Source organism: Eublepharis macularius, chromosome 17 (assembly GCF_028583425.1).
Source record: "Eublepharis macularius isolate TG4126 chromosome 17, MPM_Emac_v1.0, whole genome shotgun sequence".
NCBI classification, from domain to species: Eukaryota; Metazoa; Chordata; class Lepidosauria; order Squamata; family Eublepharidae; genus Eublepharis; species Eublepharis macularius.
The window spans coordinates 46,231,630-46,241,336 of NC_072806.1; positions in this window are offsets into that span (position 1 = coordinate 46,231,630).

A 9,707-nucleotide genomic window follows, 5' to 3' on the forward strand; every position below is an offset into this window, starting at 1 on the left:
GTTGAATTAATAATAATAATAATAACATTCGATTTATAATACCGCCCTTCAGGACAACTTAATGCCCACTCAGAGCGGTTTACAAAGTGTTATTATTACCCCACAACAATCACCCTGTGAGGTGGGTGGGGCTAAGAGAGCTCAAGAGAACTGTGACTTGCCCAAGGTCACCCAGCTGGCTTTGTGGAGGAGTGGGGAATCAAACCCGGCTCTCCAGATTAGAGTCCCGTGCTCTTAACCACTACACCAAACTGGCTCTCACCAAATTAAGAATTTGGTGGTCTCCCTGAGAGAGGGAGACCAAGGACCGAACTGTTCGAAATAATTGAGCCGGGCGTGAGCTAGCGGACGCAATGGAAGCAGCAAAGAAATCCCTCTTTGCTGCTTTCACTGCCACCTCATAGGCTTTCATAAACGTCCTATAAGATGTTCTTGCCTCTTCGTCGCGCTCCCGCCTCCACACTCGCTCTAGTCGTCTCAGAGACCGCTTCATCTGGCGAAGCTCCTTGGTAAACCAAGGAGCTACCCGTTTGCGGGCTCGGAGAGGACGGCAGGGGGCAATAGCGTCGATGGCTTCGGAAAGACGGCCATGCCAATCATCCACCAGCTCATCTAACGTACTGCCAGGGGGCATTAGATCCCGCAGAGCCGCCTGGAAACCAATTGGATCCATCGCCCCTTTCATAGTTATTTTTAAATAAATCAATATTTTTAGCTGTCAGCTGTATTCTCAAATATTTAGTCTTGTGTACCCCTTAACGGTTTATTATTTCACTTAGTTCGTGTTGTTTCTTCTTGGTCATGTTCTTAGTTATTATTTTTGACTTTTTTTTATTTATATAGAAGCCTGCCAAATCTCCAAATTCCGTAATTTTTTCCAGTAATCTTGGCAGAGTTTGTAGTGAATCTTCTACTATAAACATCACATTGTCTGCAAATGCTGTTAGTTTATAAGAAGATCCCTTTATTTTTATTCCTCTTATGTCGTCATCATCTCTGATCTGCCTTAGTAATATTTCTAAGACCATCACAAATAACAACGGTGATAGAGGACATCCTTGTCTTGTACTTTTCCTTATTTCAAACTTCTCTGTCAGGTCGTCATTGACACAGACTGTCGCTCTTTGTTCCTTGTATATTGTTTTTAATGCTTCTATAAATTCTTTGCCTAGGTCCATCTTTTCCATTGATGCGAACATAAAGTCCCAGTTCAACTGTCAAAGGCCTTTGCTGCATCTGCAAAGAAAAAGCCAACTTCTTTAGTCGCTCATCAAAATATTCAATGGCATTTATAACCACTCAAGTTGTCCTTTAGTTGTCTGTTTGGTAGGAATCCAGCCTGGTCTTCTCCTATAAAGCCCATTAACCATATTTTAAGCATGTCTGCTAATATTCTTGCCATTATTTTATAGTCATTGCTTATCAGCGAAATTGGTTTGTAATTTTTCACATATGTCAAGTCTTATAATTCTTTCGGTATCAAAAAAATACTTGCTTCATTCCATGTATCTGGAAGTCCTTTTCCTTGAAGTGTGTCATTCATTATATTTTTTAATATCGGTACAAGGTCTTCGTTTATTACTTTGTAGAATTTGGCAGTGATCCCATCCGGTCCTGGTGCTTTTGCAATCGTTGCTGCTTCTATTGCTTGTACGATTTCTTCCTCTGTTACTGGAGCATTCAGTCTCTGCTTCATTTCTTCTGTTATCTTTGGTAGATGTGTTTTTTGCCAATATCGGTCTATATCTTCCAGATTTACTGCCTTCCTTTGAAATAATTTCACATAAAATTTGTAGAAGGCACGCTTAATTGTTTGATGTTTTTTCAATTCCTTTCCTTCCTCCATTATCCTACTAATGATTTTTTGTCCTTTTTTTCCTTCAGTTGCCAGGCTAGGTACTTTCCTGGTTTATTTGCTCCTTCCAATGACTTCTGTTTTAATACCTTTAAACTCCATTCTAATCCCATGTTGCTAATGGCTCTTATTTGCTCCTGCAGTATTTTAATTTCTTGTCTTACTGATTTTTTCCCAGGTTTTTTCTTTAGTTCCTGTTTATTTTCATGCAATTTCTTCTGTATTTCGTGCCATTTCTCTTGTTTTCATTTCTTGTCTTTGTTACATAATAAAATTAAATTTCCTCTTGTAACTGCCTTGTATGTGTCCCATACCATTTGGATTGAAACTTCATTATTATTATTTATTTGAAAAAATGTTTTGTCTCCTCTGTCAAATAGTTCAAGTTGTCTTGATTTTGTAATAGATCTTCATTTATTCTCCATCTTACTTTTCTCTGACCCATTATTGCTTTCCATAATATTGGATTATGGTCTGAACTCACCCTTGTTAAAATTACAACTTTTTTGGTACTTGAAGCTAGTTCTTTTGATGTCCAAATCGTGTATTCTTGAAAATGATGAATGCTTCGCGGAGTAGTATGTTAAGTCCTTGCCTTTGGGATTTTCTTTTCTCCATACATCCTCAAGTTGTTCCTGCTGGACTAGTTCAAAAAATATTTTTGGTAACTCTCCAGATTTTTGTTACCTCCTTTTATTTTCCTGTCTGTAAATCCACAACACTATTGAAGTCTCCAGCCATTATCATCTGGTCATATGGGTCCTGATCCCCTTTGTCCATTATTTCTCTATAAAACTGGTCTTGCACAGTTGGGTGCATAGAGACCTATTATCAATGTCCTGAACCTCCACCTCCATTAATTTGGAAGCATTTCCACTCAGTTCAGTCACTGGGGTATCCCCAGATACAGATGATCGACCTCCCAACAGAATGTATAATTCCCTCTGCAGAAATAGCAATAACAGCATCTTTCTGCAAGATCACTGAAGGCCCTGAAGAAAGTTCTACAGTGTCAACATTGTCAACATTTGTAACAATAGCACAATTTATAACATTTGTATTTGTTGTATTGTCGAAGGCTTTCACGGCCGGAGAACGATGGTTGTTGGGGGTTTTCCGGGCTGTATTGCCGTGGTCTTGGCATTGTAGTTCCTGACGTTTCGCCAGCAGCTGTGGCTGGCAGCCACAGCTGCTGGCGAAACGTCAGGAACTACAATGCCAAGACCACGGCAATACAGCCCGGAAAACCCCCAACAACCATTTGTATTTGTATTTGTATGTGTATCTGTATTTATATTCGTTGTCCCGTCAAAGTCAGTAGGTATGTCCTTTCTCTGTAAAATTTCTGTACTCACAGTTTGAATATGTCCTAGTTCAGTTTCTAAATGAACGACTGGCGGTAACGACTGACTCGCTTCAGTACACAATCCTTTCATAAGAAGAGAAGATGAAGACGAACTAAGGGATGAATCTTCTTTCCTCTTTTGTCCATGTCTCTGAGGCTTGGGCAGTAGTTGTTGACTGCTAGCACTTCGAACAGACTCCGCAGACTGCGAAGTCAATTGCCTTCGCTCTTCCGATTGCACTACAGTGAAAGGAAAAGGACCAGAAACCCCAGTATCTACTTGACAAGTTTTTCCCTGAACTTACTTTCCCTGTATTCCACTAGATCCCTTTCCAACCACTCCTCTATCATCTACATTCTTAGCTTTTCCTCTCATCCTTCTCTTTCCCTGTTTCTGGACTACATCATCTAAATCACTCCCCACTCCCTTATCACTCTGAACCAGGTAAAGAATCCACTCCTGACAAAACTTTATCACTCTCTTCTCCATCTTCCCCCTTCCTTTCTCCCCTCCCTTCCCCTTTCTCACCCTGACTTTGACTAGTAAAAAGTTTCCGACTAACATTCTTAGAATGACTTAAACCCTCACCCATTAGCGGGAGACTCTGCAAAGCAGGGTCCCCCTGTTGAGTTAAACGAGCCTGTCGTGCCTCCAGCACCTCTGCCGTTGAAGAAACAGATGAGTGAAGCATCACTGGATCACTTGCAGTTGATGAGGCCGTCATCTCGGACTCCGTCCCCGCACCAGACATCATCCGCAACAAATATCTTCCAGCAATCTTTCCTTGCCCAGAGGAAACTGTTTTCTGACCCGATTGGTCATGCTCCGTCTTTAACTGTTGAATTCGAACTTTCATAACATGTATGGCCCGAGAAAGCCAATTTACCATTTCTGCTCTTGTTAACTCCATTTCCACTTTTCCCATCCAGTCATAAAATCCTGAAAGTCCTGTTTGCAATCCACCTTCCATAGAACGAAGAATGTCTTTAAGTATAATCATCAATCCTTGCTCCTTCAACCAGTCTGGATAAAGCTCCTTAGAAGTACTAGCCTTTTGACCAATAACAAGTCTATCAACGATGTTAACCGATAGACTTCTAGCATAAAGGACCTTTTTATAAAACAATTTGATTGGAGTATCCCCAGTAAGATATGCCAATAAGATATCCTTCATCGTATCCAACATACTAATAGCATCCTTACTCCGTTTATCCAAAGCAATGGTAGGTACCATCGCAAGTCCCATATGGGCTACAAAAAAGGCCCAAAACTTAACTAAGTCCATCTTTCAAAGTTGTTCCAATACCAAAATCCCAAAGCCCTCAGACATGGGGCCAAACTTGAGCATTTCCCAATCTCGTAGCAGTTGAATATCTCTGCCATGTTTAGAAGAAAGAGGTCGTCCATCTGTTCCCCAAAAAGAAGATTTGCTGTCCATTGAACCAGCGGGAGACACCAGAGATTGTACAGAATGACATTCAACATGTTTCTGAAAGAGCAACCTAAGCTCTTCCTGTGAAAGTTCATCAAAAGGTTGAGTAGGTTGCGAAAGTCCAAAAACAACCTTTTCAGTTGGCAAAGGAACTTGAGATTGAGATTGAAATTGGGATTGATCTTGCATTTCTCTTTTCTTTTTCTTTTTCCTCACCGGTTGGTCTTCAGGTGATGAAGTAATAGTTATATATTCCTCAACTTGAACATCCTTAGATACAGAAGGTAACATCTCTGACTGATTTGGTTCCTTCTTAGAATCATGGGGAGGTTTCTTTCAAAAAAGTTTCATAGTTATCTCCCTTCTATTTTTCCAACTGTTCTACGTCGTGCATTGAGTGACAAGAAAGTTGTATAGTTGTTTTTGAGAGAAGAAAAACAGGTGACAAAACATCATCACCCATCAAAGGCCCATCCAAAACACCAGAAACAGCTGACTCACCAGATGTGGAAACAGGCAAAACATCTGGCGAAATGCAAACAGCATCAACATCTAACCTGCCAGATGTGAGAACATCCGGATCAATGGGTGAGGTCATCATATCTGGAACATCTGGATCACCAGATGTGTGAACATCTGGATCAGCAGGAGAGCACACCACATCTGAACATCTGGATGGACGATGCATGAGCACCCGGATCAATGGCGGGGCATCACATCTGGAACATCTGGATTGCCAGATGTGAAGCAACATCTGGACCTCGTTATATAGTGAGATCTCACAGGCCTCATTCATAGGTTGAGTCCTCTGCTTCTGCCAGGCATCCTTCAAGCTTGTCCCCTTCTTATTTTTAACTTTGTCTTTGTCTTTGTCTTTAACCTGCCTATCGAGATCCACATCTGTGTCTGCTCCTGTTGTAGAAGATGCAGGCGATGCATCCCGACTAGAATGCTCCGAAAGCAGAGTGGTTCTTCACCTTCTTTGGATGATCGCAAGGAGAAAATCACAACCTCTTATTCTCCAACATTTCTTGGGTCATTATCTCCTGCTGTCTATTGCCTTGTTTCTGTGTATGTGTTTCCACCTCTGATAAAACCTGGAATCTGTCCACGACTGTAACTGCTTCATTTATTTCTGCATAGAGAGATTCTTCTACTTCATATCTCTGCTCATTATGTTTACTCTGTCCAGAAAGGTCTTTACAATCAGGGTTCTTACTGTCACACAGACGAGTTGCACGTTCCATGAAATTCTCTTCCATTTCCACCATTGGACTGTCACTCCAATTTTCATTAACAAAATTCACTTCATCTTCTTCCGCTTCTCTGTCAAGTTTTGCCCTCATCTCACATTTGACCTTTTCTGACATGGGAATCTGAACTGTAACTGTCCGCATCAGAACAGGAGAAAAGCCATCCTTCCGGGCATCCCTAGGAGACTTGGCTAGCTCCATGTCAGCTTCTAAATAGCACTTTTACCTTTTCAGGTCATCATCTTCTCGAGTTATTTGTGAAGTTTGTCTTCTTATTTGTTGGTTGAATGAAAAAGCACTACCATCTCGACTTTCTGAATCTGCAGCGTTAGGATTAGGGTTAGGACAATAGATTTTTTTTTTTAGGAAAATAGATTTTTATTTAATAATAACCATTCTACAACAAACTGTAAGCAACAAAATCCAAGATACATAATCACGATCGAAACAATAAAATACACGTAAAGTACAGTTAAAGTACAAAAAAATAAACTGCTTATATATACATACATATATACATACGTACATATTACATATAGGCATCTAAATATTTCTAGCATTAAATATCACCATTAAATATTAAGATTAAGCATCGACATAAATGTAAGCCATCAACATTCAGGCTGTTCATGTTTCAAACTTTATTAACTTTATTAACTGTATTAACTGTATTAACTTTATTAATGATTAACTATTAACTATCAACTATTAACTATCAACTTTTCACTTTATACTAATTAAGGAAATAAAAGAAAAAGAAGAATTAAGTTATACAACAGATGTCTATCCAACTTGAGAGAAGTCAAGGTAGGAAGCAATTATATCTGACTTCAAGGAACTGGGGGGTTGATCTCATGAAACCACCTCCACCTGCTCAGCCACTTCACGCCCTTCATCATCTTTTCTTCTCACCTTTTAATTTTCGCCAAATAATCTGTTACAGTATGTACCGTTTCAACTAGGGGTACTGCCTTTTTGGTATACACCTCCTCCCTTCTATTTTTCATCACAGTACTAACAAAGATGAGATTCACTAACCTAACCAGGGCCCGAGGGACCTTAATACCAGCCTTCTCACCCGGACAGCTCCCCTGCTCCCTGGGATTCCCAAACCCTTCTGTCGGCTCCAACCCTAAGACAATCGTTTCCCAGTGTTGTGATATCAGAAAAGGCCATTGCAATGCTCTGGCTATTCCTGCCCACAACCTCCTTACAGCTACATACTCCTTCACAACATGGGGGATGGTCTCAGGAATGTTGGTATGTGGATTCAAAGACCTACAAAGTACCCTGGGGCAATGCTGTTGATCTTCTGTCGCCCCAAACTTTTTACTTCCCACATATAATATCTGATGGTAAGTCCTCCAACAAAGATCCCGTAGGGCATAAGGTATGGTCCGGTCACCGAAGGTGGGAATAGGAAAGATCTGGTTCCTCAAATACGAAGAAAGCGTCTCCTTCTTCCGTCTCCCTTCATCATAGGGTACCAACTGACTTCGGTGCATAACAGTCCAGTACAACTTTCCAGTAACTCCTTTAGTTCCCGGGCATCGAAGCCCTTGACTTCTGAGGCTTCGATGCCATGTTTCTGTATCCCCTTTGCTACCTCAACCATAAAGTCAGGAAGCTGTACTTTCATCGAAGCCGTCAAGCGGGTCGGCAGAGAGCCTTCTTTCCACCATCGTTTTGCCCATCTGGTGTCTACCCAACTGTCCATAAAGAACTGTCTGGTGTACATTTCTTGCGTAATCAAGTCCGTCGCATTCTACTGCCAAGTTCCACAGTTAAAAACTAGAAAGATGGATAGGAACCACAGTCCAATCTCCGGTAACCCAAGACCTCCTTCTCCGTGTCCTCTCTGAACGACTACTCTCGCAAGCGGTAAGTGGAGCGTCCCGAAAATCCACTTAAAAACCGCTCTGGTGATGATGGTTACTGTAGATTCTGGCGGAGGGTAAACTGTCGCTAGGTAATTGCCAGCTGGAATGCAATATATGGCAAAATATTGAACTTTTTGTGGTGTGGATAATCTCCATGTCTTCCACTTGTCCAGTCTTTCCAACACTCGCTGTTGCCATAGAATCCAATTATCCCTCCAGCCATCAGCTCTCAAAGAAAAGGTGACTCCCAGGATCTTCAGAGACAGTATCCCCGTTCCTGTCCCACTTGCTCCTTCATCGTCATCCTGTCTTTTCTCCTTTCCTTCTACCTGTCTTTCCAACTCATCACAGTCTTTATGATCCTTCTCCGTAGGCACCATGGGGGTCACTTCCATTCTTCCCGTCCACCCGTTGAGGTCGTAAATCTGACTTTTCAGCTCATTCACCTTTGCTCCGGAAATGATTTCGTAGTGCCGTAAATGTTCTCGCACCTTTAGCAGTTCCTCTGTGTTCCAGAGGATGACGTAACAATCGCCAGCGTGGGCTAGACCGGTAATGCAATACTCGGGACAACCGTGGGGAAAAATTCCTCTGATGAACCGATCTCTCTGCAACGCCCTAAGAAGAGGATCTAGTGTCAAGACGTATAGAAGAGGGCTGAGAGGGCATCCTTGTCTAACCCCCGTGGGTACTGGAAATGGTGACCCTCGACACCCTCCGACGTTTGGGGTAACCTGCGCATTCATGTAAAGTGCCTGTAGGAGCTTGATCAACTGTTCTGGCAATCCATGGAATTTTAAAACAGCCCACATGTAGCCTCTGTCAACCCGGTCAAACGCTTTACTCTGGTTCAGCTGCAATATGTTTGTTTATTGTTTATTGCTTTTCCGGCCGAAGCCATAAGCCATACAAACACCAACAAAATATGAACTGTACACTTGAACAGACCCAATTCACACAGACATAACTCGTCATTATCACTTTAAACTATCTAAGCTCATGAAGATTTTGTTTCTTTATCACCGTGGCTAAAAAGGAAGTCACTATAGCAGAGGTTTGATTGTCAGGAAAGTTATCAGACAGTAGCACTGAGGTTGCCCAAGGAAGGAAGGGAAGCTTTTCTTTTAACATAATAGGAATAATAAATCTCTCTCTTTCCTTACTCCACTTAGGGCAAAAAACTATTATATGATCCAAGGTCTCTAACTTTCCTTGTCCACAGTCACAAACTTGTTCAGAATAAGGGAGTCCAGAGAAACGACCAGAAAGCACTTTAGAGGGGAAGGAGTTAAGTCTAGCCAATGTGAAGGCTCTGCGTTGAGCTGGAATCTTTAAAGAATAGCAATAAGATGGAATAGCCTCTGGGGGTGAAAGTCCCAGGGATAAGCCCGAACATGTACGCCTGGCTCTCTGGAGAGTACTGCTGTAATCGAGATCCTTTAGTTTTAATTTTATAACTCTTAGGGCCTCATTTGACTGTAAAGATGTTATATCAATATCCAGAATTTTTAGTTTCTGGTTAATTAAATTAGTTCGGCTACTCTTATAGGTATCCTGCGGGATCAAGTGTGCAAAACCTACTTTCCCTGAATTGTCCTTGTAAATTTCCTTGTTCAAGAACAACTTAAAGGCTGTAATCCATGCTCTCTTCTCAATTGAGGGTTGGGCGAATTCGACTCTAAGTGCAGTACCTGCTACGCATCTCGGGACTGCCGCTATCTCCCTCAAAAATGTGTGTAGAGGGGTGTCAAGGTTGTTGGATACACCTTCAATCCACACTCCACACCCATAAAGTATCTGTGGGATAACCTTAGCATTAAAAATCCTAATGGCTGCTGGTATATGTTTTGCTCCTTTGGAGTAAAAGAATTTTTTAATTGCCATTGATGAGATGTTTGCAGCCTTCAGAGCAGCCTGAATATGTGGTTTCCATGATAGATT